Source organism: Dicentrarchus labrax, unplaced genomic scaffold (genome assembly GCF_905237075.1).
Source record: "Dicentrarchus labrax unplaced genomic scaffold, dlabrax2021, whole genome shotgun sequence".
In the NCBI taxonomy this organism is placed as follows: Eukaryota; Metazoa; Chordata; class Actinopteri; family Moronidae; genus Dicentrarchus; species Dicentrarchus labrax.
In genome coordinates this window covers 2,023,299-2,039,162 of record NW_026136715.1, presented here as the reverse complement: position 1 = coordinate 2,039,162, position 15,864 = coordinate 2,023,299, and the positions used below count along the sequence as shown (strand labels likewise).

The window sequence follows — 15,864 nt, the reverse complement described above, 5'->3', positions numbered from 1 at the left end:
AGGAATGCAGTTTGTTACATTACAATGTTCATTAACATCAGGAATGCAGAGTGTTAACATTCCTCATGTTAGTGGATTTCTGCAGCAGTTATTTTACCTCCACTTTATCTGTTCAGTGGAAAATGGAAATGTTTTCTCTCTAGGCTTGTTTTACTATGCACATATATACATGGACATATGTTTGTTTCAAAATTCACAACATACAATCATCAGTGTCTTAATTGACTTCTGACCAAATTCTATCCAGATCCGATCAACCTACTAGGAGTAGTATGAGCCTTGTTTCTTAAATAAAGCTTCTCCCCTTCTCATGGGTGCTTTCCTGTTGAACAGGATCCAAGGTGGTCTTGGATTCCCCAGGCCAATCCCACATTAACACAGACTCTTTTCAGTGTGGTTGGGGAGAAACTCAAGGTTAGACAAAGAATGGTGCACCAACGTAGCCAATGATCTCAGGCAGATCTTAATATCTGTCCTCAACTGTTTCCCAGCTCCACTTCTCATAGTTGCTTCCCAACTGAAGACAAGACAATGGGAGTGTATTTTATTTTTCTATACCTTCATCATCATCTATTATGCGTAAACCTTGGCTACTACTGATGTATGATTTGTGCATGAGGGTGAGTCATCACTAATTCACTCTAATGTAACTTTAGAAGCACTAAAACAGATAAAAACAGCCTTTTAAAGAAGAATTAAGGAAAATAACTAGTGCGCAGTTTAACACGTTTTTTATTAAAATAAAATATTTTTTTTTTTTTTTTTTTTTTTTTTTTTTTTTTTTTTTTTACATTTTTTTTTTTTTTTTTTTTTTTTTTTTTAAAAAAAAAAATAATAAAAAAAAAAAAAAAAAACACCGATTTAAATAAAACGAAAAAAAAAAAAAAGACACGCGCCCCACACACTTTTTTAAGAGGAGGAGACGTTATGGTTTGGGGGGGGGGCGAGTGCGAGACACCAAAATGGATGGATGCCTTGTCTGAAAATGTCAACAGGCTTGTCTGTTTGAGTAACTGGCTCAAAGCAAAGAAGTAGTAGGCTTACTTTTTATTGGTAACCATTCCTGTTCATTCTTTCTGAAATAAGAGGCTGGGTTGAGCCTCTGGTGAATAAAGAGCAGTAGCCTGACTGCTATGTTCAAAGCAAACTTGAGAAAAGTATTAAGCCATGGTTTAACTGCACTATAGGCTGAGTCCTAGTTTACCTTACATGTGCACTTTGTAATTTTATTTTGTATCGCCCTGTTTTGATCCCTTAGAAAGGGCTGTTGAAGGGGCTGTTTGTGGGACAAAGTATTTTTTTCACCCTTTTATTGATGGACAGTGTTACATTGTGTGAGAGATTATTTGCTCCAGGTGAGAATGTTAGTGTGAAATTGAACACTACAGTATATGCCAATGTTGTTTTCAATAAAAACAACATTTGCACAAAGCAAGGCGATCCACTTTTCCATGTTGATAAGAGCATTAAAATGAGAAAAAATAATGGGACAAAAAGAAATCAAAGGACAGTTAGAATAAATAAAAATGTGCGATTAATTGTGAGTTAACTATGACATTAATGTGATTAATCGCGATTAAATATTTTATTTTACAGCACTAAAAATAACATAATATTTTGTTTAAGTCACTGTCTTCGCCAAAATAGCTATAAGAAGAGGATGCAAAAAAGCTCTGATGTGCGTTTGAGGATGAATGTGGGACAGGACACCTGCATGTTCATCTCCTCGACGATTTCACCTTCGAGCTGAGATTTATTTACCCTTGCGAGACAGCTTGTCACGCTCTCCTGACTGTGACTCTGGCTAGTGGCTGTGTGTGTGTATGACTGGCTTTTGTTTATTTTTTGACCTTTTGGGTGTTTGCTGTGTGCTTGGTGGGTTTTGGTTTTTGTCTGTCTGTTTTCTCTTTCATGTCTCCTGGAGTTGGTGGGCGTGGTCTCTGGCTCAATATGGCTGTGGCACACCTGTTGTCTGTCACCCATCAAGCACCTGCTCTGCATTCCTTCATCACCGCACGTATGGAGAGAATTTTGTTCCTTTATTATTCAATCAAATAGAATAGATTTGAAACCAAAAAAGAGGCTTCTCCAAGCAGCACAGCACAGGGAGAAGTGGGTGTAATGCGGAAGACGTAGCCAGTCAAACCAACCAATAGAAACTCTTCTCTCATCCACCAGCGTGGCAAGTGCAGTTGAATTCACAAGCAAAACTTTAGAACTCTCAAGCAAAGAGGACTGATTTATAAGCAAAATGGTCGTATGTTTTTACTTACAAACATTAGTTTTGATTGAAGTTGAAGAAATATGTTCTCTCATATTTTTTTTTTCAATTGCAACCTGTTCTGTTTTGATCTAAAAAAAAAAAAAATGTTTTGATTGCCACTTACTCTTTTTTGCTCTCAAATCTCTTTTTTGGTTTCAAATCTATTCTATTTGATTGAATTATAAAGGAACAAAATTCTCTCCATACTCACGCTATTTAGACCTGGCCAGCTCTCCAGTCCGCGCCGGATTGTTGTGTTACCTGAGTACGCTTCACACCAGCCTCTGATCTCAGTCTAGTCCAGTCTAGTCTAGTCTAGTCTAGTTTAGTCTAGTTTAGTTTAGTTCAGTGTTCCTGTTTGCCTTCAACTCACAACTTGCCCTCAGGAAATTTGCCCTGTCCCCCTGGATACCTGTCTTCCCTGCCAGTCTGCACAGCTGTCTGGATTTTCCTCCACCTCGCCTCGATTTATTTAATGTCATGTTTTATTTCACATTTTATTTCATTCTCTCATTTTTCACAATGTTGTGTCTGCACTTTCACCTTTCACCCTCTCCTAAACTACTGAGCTCAACAGCTGCTAAGTTAGCAAATTAGCTCCTTTTGGCTACAGCAACAACACCAACATTATTCTGAATCTACCAGCTAGAGGCTGTAAATACACACAGATTGGCGAAACTGGCTGAAGGTTGATGTGTAGTACTCTTAAATGAGGAAACACAGCTTTTCTCATGATTAAATAGATTTTAAAGATGATTCACAACATTGAAGCTCGTCTTTTTTAATGGTGTTTCACCAGAGTTGCCTACAGTCAATTACAGTATCTTATCTAATCTAATCTTATTTTCTCACCTTAAAGTATCTTAAAGGAAGTTGCTTAAATGTTGCTTTTGGCGTACTTAACTAGATGACATATAATATTATTATATCAATTACTATTACTATTTCAAATATTCTGACTGCAGGCTGCAACTAACAATTATTATCATTATTGATTAATCTTCCAATTATTTTTTTATTGATTATTGTTCGTACATAAAATGTCAGGAAATAGTGAACATTCCCTGTTACAATTTCCCACAGCACAAGCAGATCAATTCAAATGTCTTGTTTTAATCAATCAACTAAAACCCAAAGATATTAAGTTTATTATCATACATGATAAACAAAAGCATCAAATCCTTGCATTTAAGCAGTTGGAACCAGTGAATATTTGGTAGTTTTGATTGGAAAATAACTTAATGGAATCAATTGTAATCAACTGATGTAATCCATCAATAGACTAATTAATGAATCAACTGATTGTTGCAGGTATATTCTGACTCATTACACAAAACTCTTATGTACAGGTGTCCTTCTGCTCTGTCTCCTTCTCGTCCTTGTGGAAGATCTTTCCATCTGACTGCTTCCTCCAGCTCAGTTTGATGTCTTCATTCACCCCCTGGTCCTTCAGCCTCTGTTTGATCTGAGACACAGAACTCCTCAACATTATCACTCACACAGAGATATTACATTCTGCATTGTTAGTCATATGTTCCTTCAACCTGTTGACCTGTTGTACATTTGAACTTTCTTCCCCCTATTTCTTCTATTGTAATGCTCTGGCTTTTCTCGGATTGTTAGATTGTATTTGCACATTTTCCTGCTGCATTTGATGGCAGATAGTTGAGTGCTGAGTGTTGACTCTTTACTATATGGTCTACAGAGTGGCACTACTAGACTCTTTATTTCAGCACATTCAATTCAATTAAATTTGTATAGCGCCAATTCATAACAGAAGTTATCTCAGGACACTTTTCAAATAGAACAGGTCTAGACCGAACTCCTTATAACATTATTTACAGAGACCCAACAGTACTGTTTCCAACCTCTTCAGACTGTTTTTGTACTGCTGTAATGTGAATAAAGTTTTATTGTAATTTGCTGTAAATGTGGTTGTTCTGTGTTTGCATACAGTTTGAAAGGTCAAACATGATTTACCTGCTTCAAGACTTGTTCCACCACAGCAGGGTCATTCAGATCCAGAGAGGAGTCTTTCAGCACACTCAGTTTTATCACTTCATTCTTAACTGTGAGAAAAAAAAAAAGTCAACCTGTCTGTTCTGCTTTTGGGTTTGTGACACCATGTGCACGTGCAGCCATCACCATGGTAAAAAAAGAAAAAAAGAATTCATGAAAATGATCAACATCATCAGTGTTAAAATCTATCTTCTGTCCAAAACCTGATGTTTGTATTGTTTGTTACATTCTCATTTGGGACATTTGATGCTAAATTAAACCTAAATCCAAATATAAATACTATTTGAAACATGGGTTACCACTCACGTTGGCTGTAGCAGATGAATGCTCTCTTCAGGTCACAGTTCCAGTCCTCCCATTTTCCAGATTCGTTAAAGTTTGCTGCCACACAGAGCTCGTCCTGACTATTAGGTTCCATTGGTCTCCAATACCTGAATGAGGACTTACTTCCATCTGACCACTTCCAGCTGTCATCGTACAACCCTATCCAGGCTCGCTGAAAGAAATATTAGATTTTTGTTTCTTTATCCTCAAATGTAACATAAATCTATAGAGCCTGTTCTAGCTTTGAAATATTTATAATATTTCCAGTCTCGATACTGCCCATCAGTCTGATCCTCTACAACTTTATTTCAGTATTCCACAATGGCTTTGGCACAACTTTCACAAGAGTTTGAAACTAAATAAAGACAAAAGTGAACTCACATAGCTGTCTGCAGAGTAGACCATTTGGCTTAAATCTGCCATGTTGTTCAGGGTATTCACATCCTCCATGTTGTCTATAGTGGCCAGGTCTGTGTAATGTTCTCTGCAGTAACTCTGGGCTTCAGTCATGGTCTTCAGGTCATAAATAAAATGGTACTGACGTCCAGCAGTTGATGAGACAGCACACAGCCCTGCAGTGACATTACATTTCATTACATTTAACATTATTCAGGTGTGTCATTGTCTTTATAGTAGAATCAGACTTGTAACTGACTGTAGTTAAGTCCTCAGTACTATCATACTAAAATATTTTATGAAACTGACAAGTCCTTTTATGTAAAATAGGGATGGATTTTGGGGGACTGAAGTGAACTATTCCTGATTTGCTTTCATTTAGAGGTTCTTCACCCTAAAACATGAGCTGTAAGCTAAACTATATGACTGTGCTGTGATGAAACTCTTTAAATCTGGTGTTAATATTGACATTCTTACCAGCTCAACATGCCATCTACTGTTTTAAATCACTCAGTCCAATGCTGACAGTCGTCTGTTTACGTCATTACATTGATATAAAATCAGTGTTTTTAATCAGAGGAGGGCGGCCCACCTTCCCCAGCCTCCGCTTTGAGTGGGAGTCTGTGAAACCACTGCGCTCATTTTCAAGATGATAGAAGAAAAGCTGGCTACAACAATGTTGAGAGTTATTGTGAAGGTGTTCAATAAAGTTTGACTGACTGACTTATCTGACTGTTTTGTTTCGCTTAATGCGCCTTACAGTCCGGTGCGCTTTATATATGAAAAAAGTTCGAAAATAGACCATTCATTGACAGTGCGCCTTATAATCCAGTTATAATAGTGCGGAAAATACGGTACTTTAAGGTGGTGTCAGTGGGGATTGTTGAGTCTCTTTCCCAGGTGGTAACATCCCGACGCTTTGGATTGTGGGAAACAAACAAAGTAGCTGGGAATGAGCCAGGTGAATGAAGTGTCCAAAATGAAGTTTTATAACTAGGTTCAGGAACAAAGACCAAGCCCTGCACTCATCTCATTTCTGTTCAAACTTACTTAAGCACACCTTATCTGTTCACTCCCTCCTTGACTCATTTTCCACATCCCTCCCCCCAAACCCTTTCTTTTTTTTTCTCTCTCTCTCTCTCTCTCTTACAGGAACCACTGGGGGTTTCTACAAGAGATACGAAAAGACAGCCTACCCCACTCAGAGTCTCACATCCCACTCGGTTTCCTCTTACATCACGGCGAACCCCTCCATCCCTTCATCCCTCAACCCCCTCCCCTCATCCCTCAGTATACCACATCTGTTCACATTCGTCCATTATGTGCAATAAACTTCTTATTTCATACATTCGATGCCGTGGTCGTTGTTAGTGAATCAACTCTCTTTCTCCAGAATGACTGACCACACCTTTAAAAACATGTTGCTGTTAACATAAACTTTACTTAATAGATTTTAAATGCAGGACTTTTACTTCTAATGGAGTATTTTTGCATTCTCTTATTGGTACTGAGTAAAATCCTTCCGTCTGCGTATGTTTGGTTGATTTATCCCCAATTATATTTGAAAAATGAGAGCTGTGATTGGTTCAGGCTTTTCTCAAACACATCCAAGGTCTTTGTGTTTGGGTTTAAAAGTCAGTTCAGAATCAAGAAATATTGAAAAACACAATGATGTTCAATCACTGGATAAGTATTATATACAGTAACTGTCGTACATCATAATAGTGTTACAGTATGATGACCGCTTTGTAGCCACAGTGATATGGTAATGTAGAGTAATAAAATAATTTAAATATATTTAAACAAATAAGACACTTGCCTGATGCAGCCACAATGAGCAGAAGAACTATGTCCATCTCTGTTGGCTCTCTGTTTATTCTAAAGGTGTGACCTCAGATGGGAGGATATTGAAATATTAGGTTGAACATTATTTGACTTCATGCAAATTGGTGCGAGGCAACAATTATTTGCTTATCAAATAAACTGAGAGCTTTGTTCAAGAATCCTTCCCTGTTTCAAAACAATGTCTGATTCTATTGTGTTAAACTACAGCCACAGACTGTCACCACAATCAGTCTTTGTCCAATCAATCCAATACCAGTGTTTAATTAATGAGCTGTATGTTAGGATGAGCAGTAAAAGAAAAAGATTCTGAAGAGGTACTTTACCCAATGTGCAGACATAAGCGACGTTAGCGTACTGTGTCATCTCCGGTTACTGCCTGCTCCTGTGTAGTGTTTGCTGCTGTAGCTCTGTCCAAAAAGTTACTGTTTTACTCGTAACAGCGCTTATTAACCTGCTTAACATTTAAACGTAGGTCACCAAAATTAATGTGGAGTCGGTGTGTAATTATGCTAAAACTATGTCGGACTCTGTAGTTTTCTCTGGACCCCTCCCCAGTGTGACCAGTGATGACATGTATAGCCGCATGTCGTCATTCCACCGCTGGCTGTCGAGGTGGTGTCCAGCAAACGATGTGGGCTTCATTGATAACTGGAAGCCTTTTTGGGGAAAACCTGGTCTGATTAGGAGAGACGGCATCCATCCCACTTTGGACGGAGCGGCTCTCTTATCTAGAAATATGGCGAAGTTTATCACCCACCCAAAACCCCATAGAGACTGTGTCTGTCCCCCGACCACCTAAATTATTTAAAGAAATAAAAACAAGAGGAGTTCAACATAAAAATCTAATAAAAATTAAAACTAACTTGCTAATATCACTGATATTATTGTTATTATTATTATTACTACAGAAACTATTATTACTATAATCACTGCTCATTGTCCCCCATCATTGTTGTTGTCATCTTCTTCTTCATGTTCATCATCATCATCATCATCATCATCAGTCACTACTCTTAGTGTAGTTGTTGCTACTGTTGTTGCTGTGCACCTCTGTCTCCGTCCTTCTGTCTCTCTCTCTCTCTCTGTCGGTCTCTCTCTCTCTCTCTCTCTCTCTCTCTCTCTCTCTCACCCACCTAGAGCAGAGGGGTCTGTCCGAGGTTTCTGCCTCTTACAAGGAAGTTTTTCCTTGCCCTTGTCTCCAAGGTCTTGCTCATGGTGGTACTGTTGGGTCTCTGTAAATAATGTTATAAAGAGTTCAGTCTAGACCTGCTCTATTTGAAAAGTGTCCTGAGATCATTTCTGTTATGAATTGAGTTGTTTGTTGTTATTACAACAAATTGTTAGTTATTATTCAAATTCAACTACTAGCACATTAAGGTATGTTAAAGACAACACAGTGACAGGCAGACAGGCTGGGCTGTCGACAGATAACAGGTGGACAGGTAACAGTCAGACAGGTAGGCGGGTTCAGACAGGAACATAGCAAGTAAGAGGAACTGACAAGGAACAAAGGATCATGGGCTGGTATACAGTGATTGGCTGATCAGGGATGAGCTGGAGGTGGGGAGGTAGGAAGGGAAGGTCAGATGACTGGAACTGGATGGAAAAGGGTCAGTGTAGGGCAGGAGGGAGTGGCAGGATGTGGGAGGGAGATGACTGGCACAGGAGAAAAAGAGAGAGGTGTCATTGTGACAAGTTGTATATAACAATTTTGTCATACATACAATTTATTTGGAGTTAAACATAATTCATTTGAAAAGCTAATGTTAGTTTGATGCTATCACAGTTATTATAGTATCTATTTTCAAAATATGTAATTTCATTTATAGTACAATGCATATGAGGACTATGCAACCAGTGAGTAATACCAAGAAGAGGAATGCAGATAGGTAATACAGATCCTTGTCTGTGTGGTTTAATGGTTGGTCGATCTGTTGGTAATTCAGTCCTTCCAGAAGTTTTTTTGTGATTGTTGCGGGCAAAAATCCTTGATTATGCGGCACGTTTTCTTAAAAAATGCGATGGAATATGCGGGATATTTATGCAATTTTATGCGATGAAATTGCGGGAACTTGCAAAAACTGCAGTTTGATGAAAAAGAGAAAAAGAAGTGATTCCCCCAACACCCTGTTCTCACTAGGCTACTACCTTAATGTAAAGAGTCATTTCTTATTACTTCCTATGATAAGCAAGCATACTACATCACAGAAAGTGCTGGGAGATTAAAGTTCTCATCTTGTTTTATTTCAGACCTTAATAAACACATGGCTCAAACTTGCAAAACATTGATGAGTCAAACGAGTTCTGTAGCTTAACAAAAGGAATATGCTACAACTTCTGTAAAAAATAATAAATAATTTGCCCCCACTGTCATGTAACACACCGGGAAACTGCTTTGCTCGCTCTTTTGCGCCTATTTTTGTTGGCAAATGAGACTGATTTGCGGGCTTCTTCATCGCGGGGTTTGCAGCTTTTCGATGACGTTCACGTTGCGTAATTACCTCACTTCATAACGTTCCCATGGCAACAGGGAAACATGGCTGCTCTTGTGTGAAGTAAACGCAACATTTTTCAACTTTCTGCTAAGATATATGTGACTTTTTTGCAATGAAAATGCGGGGATTATGAAATCATGCGAGCCCCGCATATTTTGCGCGGAAATCATCAATTTATGCGGCGAAAGTGCGGCGTATTTGAAAAATGTGGTCCTCACTAGAGAAATTATTGTTTTATGAGAAAGTCTAGTTAGCTTTACAATTTGGAAAAGATTCAGTGCATCTCTAATTAAAAAAGTTGAACTGTAATAGTCTACATTTCATTGCACATAACGAAATATTCCAAACCTTTTTTGTTTAAGTCTTGATGGTTATGGCATATAGCTCACATTACAGAAAACAATTTAAAAAAGGATTCAGACCTCAATTGACCTAAGAAGCCATAAATCAATTAATGATTTATCATTACAATAAACATGATCTGAAAATGCGTGCGGCCCACCTATCTGACTATGCTATCTGGCTGATAGGCAGCCGGGTTAGGTAGGTGGGCCGCAAATGCTTTGTAGATTTAGAAGACTTCTTTAGAGTCAACCTCATAGAGTCAGGTCCAAATGGGTTAAAATACAAAAGTGTCAACCTTCTGATAAATATGTTCATTTCTGCACTCAATACTTTGTTGGGGCCTGTTTTAGAACAAATTACTGCATCAGTGCGGTGTGGTACAGAGGTAATCAGCCTGTGGCACTGCTGAGGTGTTCTAGAAGCCCAGGATGCTTTGATAGTGACCAACGCGTTGTAAGCTTGTAGATCGGCTATTTCCAAATACTGTCAAGCTCTATTTGATGCCTGTCCCCACAAGTATAGTAAAACAAACCTGGATATGCATGTGTGCATGCACACATTCTTGAGCCCAGATATGTTAATAAAATGAATAAAGTTTCCCCTTTAGATGTGCTGGAGGACTTACAGGCTTACGGTCGATGAAGGCCAAGCTGCATTCCTGAATGGTGTGGCGAACCATTTTAGCACCGCGGCCAACTTTGTAAGTTGTAGGTGGAAGCGAGGCTGGCAGCTGCCTCAGGGCGAGTTCCCAAATGCCATCTGTAGGAAGACATAGGTATCAATACGATGTGGAATGGCATACCTATGATTTTGTCATTCAATATCCAACTCAAATAAAACCCATCCTAACTGTTACGTGCAGGTAATTCCCACCCTGCAGCTTGTTAGTTTGTAGTTTAGTTAATCCTACTATTAGTGGGCTGGAGGCCGGCAGAGATCTAAATATTTAAGGGAGTACCGGAGTACAGTCAGAAGACGCTGTCTGTCATCAAAACGCCACTGAAGGAAACGCGTTTCTGTGGCAGTAAACACAACACACACACCCTTAACTAACCGTGCTATAGAGTTGTACAAAATATTCAAGGCTGACAATATTAAGATGACAACAGCAGAGCTACAGCTACGTGCACGCACACACACACACAGCGCAGCCTCATAGTAGAGTCACTAGCTCAGCTAAAACAACGCGGTACCACACAGAAACGTCCACAAAGGGCTATTAATGTGCTTAGAGTGACTGTCAAAGCTCCAGTGGACTTGTCTGTTAGCAGCTTGAGTACACGGAGAGTCTGATTATAGCTGACCATGGCTTGTTTTGCTTGCATTTCTTCTTACCATCACCAGTCTGTTAACGCCTCCCTATGGAAGCAGAGGGTAATGGTGATCTGGTACTGCAAGGTCAAATTTGCCAAATCAATTCTGAGTTACTGAGTGACTTGCTCATAAATCTTGGTCAATTCAATTAATTCAGTCAGTCAATTACATTAATTAATAACAACTGCATTTAACTCAGGTGTTACTTACTGGGACTGGAACAGAGCATTCGTTAATGTTATTAGTTACACCGGTGCTGCTGTGTTGACTCTGCTGTGAAAACTTGGACTTTTTTTTGTACCCAATTAGCATAAAGAGGCTGACAGATTTATTTAACTCTATTCCTATGATGATATCACTCACTATTCTCAGAGCTCATGTTGTTTTTCACTGTGTAAAATGTTCGAGAAGGCTGTGAATTGTGCAAATACAGGTGTTAATAACAAAAGCAAATTTACACTTTTTGGACAGAGGAACGCTAAACCCCCCCGCTGCTACTTCTGCCTACCCCCCCAAGCCCCCTAAAAACATAGGGAAAACCCTGCATTTACAAGGTCTGCAGACAAGAATATATTATCCATCCAGGGGGAATGTCAGCTTCCCCTCCCGTCTTGCCAGGTGCAGGATCTTCTCAGCATAAATGGGAAGCCAAGTTTCAAACAACTTTGATGCAGCGTCCCCATGCAGGACAAAAAAGTCCTGTGCAATCTATAAAATGGAAAACACATTTTTAATGTAAGATCATATTTCCCTAAACGTACCATGCCTTTGGTCATTAGGCAACGGAACTCTTCGAGGATCTGATCGATGGTCCAATTGTTGTCCCTGAGCCATTTGGCCCTGTAGACTGCCATGTTCTGCATGTAGGTCTCTATCTGGCTGAGGGGGTGAGAATTGTTTCTCAACCATTCTTTAAGCTGTGACGCACGTTCGTCTGATATGGTACATTTTTTTAAAAAGAACAAGAAAGTTGTCAGTCACTGAAATATGGATGTTTTGCTTCATCAAATAATTTTTCAGTTTAATAATTACCTGGTATGAGAGCCCTTGCAAGAGCGCCATCATCTGGCGTTTGCAGTGGTGTCTGTGCCGTGCTCAGCAACCTGCTGGTTGATCTCAGCCTCTTCCTGATGTTCCGCAGCCTTTCCTCCAGGATCTGAAACAAACACAAAAAGAGCTTAAGCAAAAATACAATTGCTATTGTATTAACTATTCAGATATCACCATGCCAAAAGCAATGCAGACTAGCAGCAGAATGTAATCCAATGTGAAGATAACCATTTTATTTAGCATCACAAAATATAGAGAAAACAATCCTCCCTCTCTCCCTATATAATTCATATGATTCAATTCAATTCAATTCAATTCAATTCAATTCAATTCAATTTTATTTGTATAGCGCCAATTCATTCAAGTTATCTCAGGACACTTTTCAAATAGAGCAGGTCTAGACCGAACTCTTTAAATTGCATACATGTAAATTGTTTATGTTTTTACTTCACAAGAATATTTGTGGCTGCTCACAGCATAGCCTTCAGGGCACGACTTTCAGTATAACAGTCTACAGCAGTGGTTCCCAAACTTTTATTCAAGGGTACCAGCTTTTTTAAAAACGTAAAAACCATTGCAACCCAATTCATAAGAGGTCTTATCTATAAATCCTGAGAAGACCAAATTTGAGCAAAAATGACAATTTTTACTGCCATTTTAACGTCATATTCCACCATGTAATAATTCATACTTTTTTCCCTGCATATTGCTTTTATTGACTGTTGTTTATGTGCCTGTGTTTGTTGTCATTGTTGTATATTTTTTATTTTTTAACTGTGTTTTAATCTCATAGCCCAACTCCCCTTCACTCAAGTGGCCCTTGTCGTTTGCCAGGCCTCCATTTTAAATAAGAATTTGTATAAAGGTGAAATAAAATAAAAAATAAAAATGTTATTAGTATCTACAACAGATGAACCCACCATTACGAAAAGATATACCATAGATTTGATAAATCACTACTTGGTTTTATATTGAAAACATATACACATTTTAAATCGCTTACTGTGGAGTGAGGTAATTGAAGAGACAGGAGACGGAGATGCGTCGAGTCAACCTAAACAACTGCAACTGGAACTAACAGTCAACCAACTGTCAACTGGAACTAACAGTCAACCAACTGTCAACTGGAACTAACAGTCAACCAACTGTCAACTGGAACTAACTGTCAACCAACTGTCAACTGGAACTAACAGTCAACCAACTGTCAACTGGAACTAACAGTCAACCAACTGTCAACTGGAACTAACAGTCAACCAACTGTCAACTGGAACTAACTGTCAACTAACAGTCAACCAACTGTCAACTGGAACTAACTGTCAACCAACTGTCAACTGGAACTAACAGTCAACCAACTGTCAACTGGAACTAACTGTCAACCAGCTGTCAACTGGAACTAGTAACCGTTAACCTCTCACTGTGTCTATTGTGGGTCACTACATTACTTAAATAAATTCACATAAATGCATTTAGTCAGACATATCAGGTTATCTCACTGTTTTTACATACTTTAATCAGTCAAACACTATGTTATGCCTTCACATTTCACATTAAAAGCTTCAGGAAAAACAAAGCGCGTTCATTTATAGCCAGTGTTTCAGTTTAACTGGTGACCGTGTTAACGGGTGACTTTCTCGCATTTTAAGATACGTTACGAGAGGTTAATACATCTTCTGAACACAATTGAACTTACATAAAATGGTTAGATACTTAGATATTAAGGACAGATGAAAAATTATTAAACTATAAAGTCCTTTTTAGGAGAACGCCTACGTGAAAGTCACCAGTTAACACGGTCACCAGTTAAACCGAAACACCGGCTAGTAAAGCAACTAACTGACAGCCTGTTGGCTAGTAAACTAACGTTAGTTAACGGGCAATTCACCTGGCTAGCTAGCAAACTAGCTGGCAAATTAGCCTGGCAAACTCAATAAACATGACCATATGCCCATGGGCATTATGAACTTGTTTCATTAATTAATTAATATAATTCAGACCAAACAGATAAGCTGTACCTGTGCTTCCATGATAACGGCTAAATGGCTGGCTACGTTGTTAGCCAAACCAACCAACTAGCCTCGACAATATAAAGATATTGCTTTAATAGGTAACGCAACACAGACAATGTGAATTAGATATGTAGTGTGCACAAACCTTTTATTATTTATTTGCCTCGCTGGATGACCAGTCAGGTTCTCTACTGTGATGAGCGCTCGGTGTGTGGACCGATGTATGTTGGGTTGATGGATTTTGACTCAGGAGTTGCACAAAATAACCCATAATGGGTAAAACATTTAATAACCCAGCTGCTTTTAGGGTGTATCTTCTTTGGCAGTGTGTGAAACTAGGGCAGTGTTTTTCAAAATGGGGGCCACCAGGGGCCCTCTGCAGATGTTGAGAGAAGATGAGGCTATAAGCTAATGCTATTTAGGGAGGCCTTGGTCTAGGGCACGGACGTGTGTGTGTGTGTGTGTGTGTGTGTGTGTGTGTGTGGTGAGTAAACTACTGCCTTTCCCTTACCATCACAACACAAGGGCCACAGTGCAATATTTAGCCATTTTTCTTTACTTGTGTATTTGAGCTGTTTGGTCTCCATCTTGATTTGTTAAAAGCTTATTGTGGGGATCTGATTTACTCTCGTTACACAGAACTGACTTGCATATTACTTATTCAAAGTAAAAGTTTGGTTGGAAGGATTGTACTGTGAATTGTGGACAAAGGGAGCGCGTCCTCTTCTAGGGAGTCCGCCATGTTGAACTGTCATCTTTCTACAGTAGCCCAGAACGAACAAACCAACCCTTTGCTGTAGGTAAGCTTTTCGCATTGTTCATGGCCACTGTAGTTTCTCCTATACACCTCACAGCACGTTCTTGAGAGCAGTGTTAGTTTCAATCTGCATTTTCTAGATGCCACTAAATCCTGCACACTGGTCCTTTAACTGTTGGGGGGGAATGCAGCTGGTTTTCATATGACTCTCTGATTTGTCTTCATAATGCAAAAGTCAATGTCTTTTTACTAAAAACCTGAGAGTGGTGAATATAACCAATGAGTTAAATCTTTTTTGATTTGCTTCTCCTTTACTGAACCCTCTCACAGAAATTCATTCTCTGTATGTGACCTCCATCCCAAGTACAAGGAGCAGTGGGCATCCACTGGACCAACTCCAGATCTGAGCCACTCAGCAAGGCCCTGCCCTTGTCCACTCCCATTGTCTTGTCTTCAGTTGGGAAGCAACTATGAGAAGTGGAGCTGGGAAACAGTTGAGGACAGATATTAAGATCTGCCTGAGATCATTGGCTATGTTGGTGCACCATTCTTTGTCTAACCTTGAGTTTCTCCCCAACCACACTGAAAAGAGTCTGTGTTAATGTGGGATTGGCCTGGGGAATCCAAGACCACCTTGGATCCTGTTCAAGAGGAAAGCACCCATGAGAAGGGGAGAAGCTTTATTTAAGAAATTCAGGCTCATACTACTCCTAGTGGGTTGATTGGATCTGGATAGAATTTGGTCAGAAGTCAATTAAGACACTGATGATTATATGTTGTACATTTTGAAACAAACCTATGTCCATGTATATATGTGCATAGTAAAACAAGCCTAGAGAGAAAACATTTCCATTTTCCACTGAACAGATAAAGTTGAGGTAAAATAACTGCTGCAGAAATCCACTAACATGAGGAATGTTAACACTCTGCATTCCTGATGTTAATGAACATTGTAATGTAACAAACTGCATTCCTGATGTCCAACACTGACATCACTTCCCTAAAAAATACATGAAATCATTCACTTAAATAAATGATCACACTGTGGCA

General features: G+C 39.1%; 1 protein-coding gene across 2 annotated transcripts in view; it reads right to left on the bottom strand.

The window, feature by feature from the left end:
* The window catches only part of LOC127377051 (macrophage mannose receptor 1-like), a 92,728-nt gene that overhangs the window by 59,803 nt on the left and 17,061 nt on the right, over positions 1 to 15,864 (bottom strand). The window lies entirely within an intron of this gene.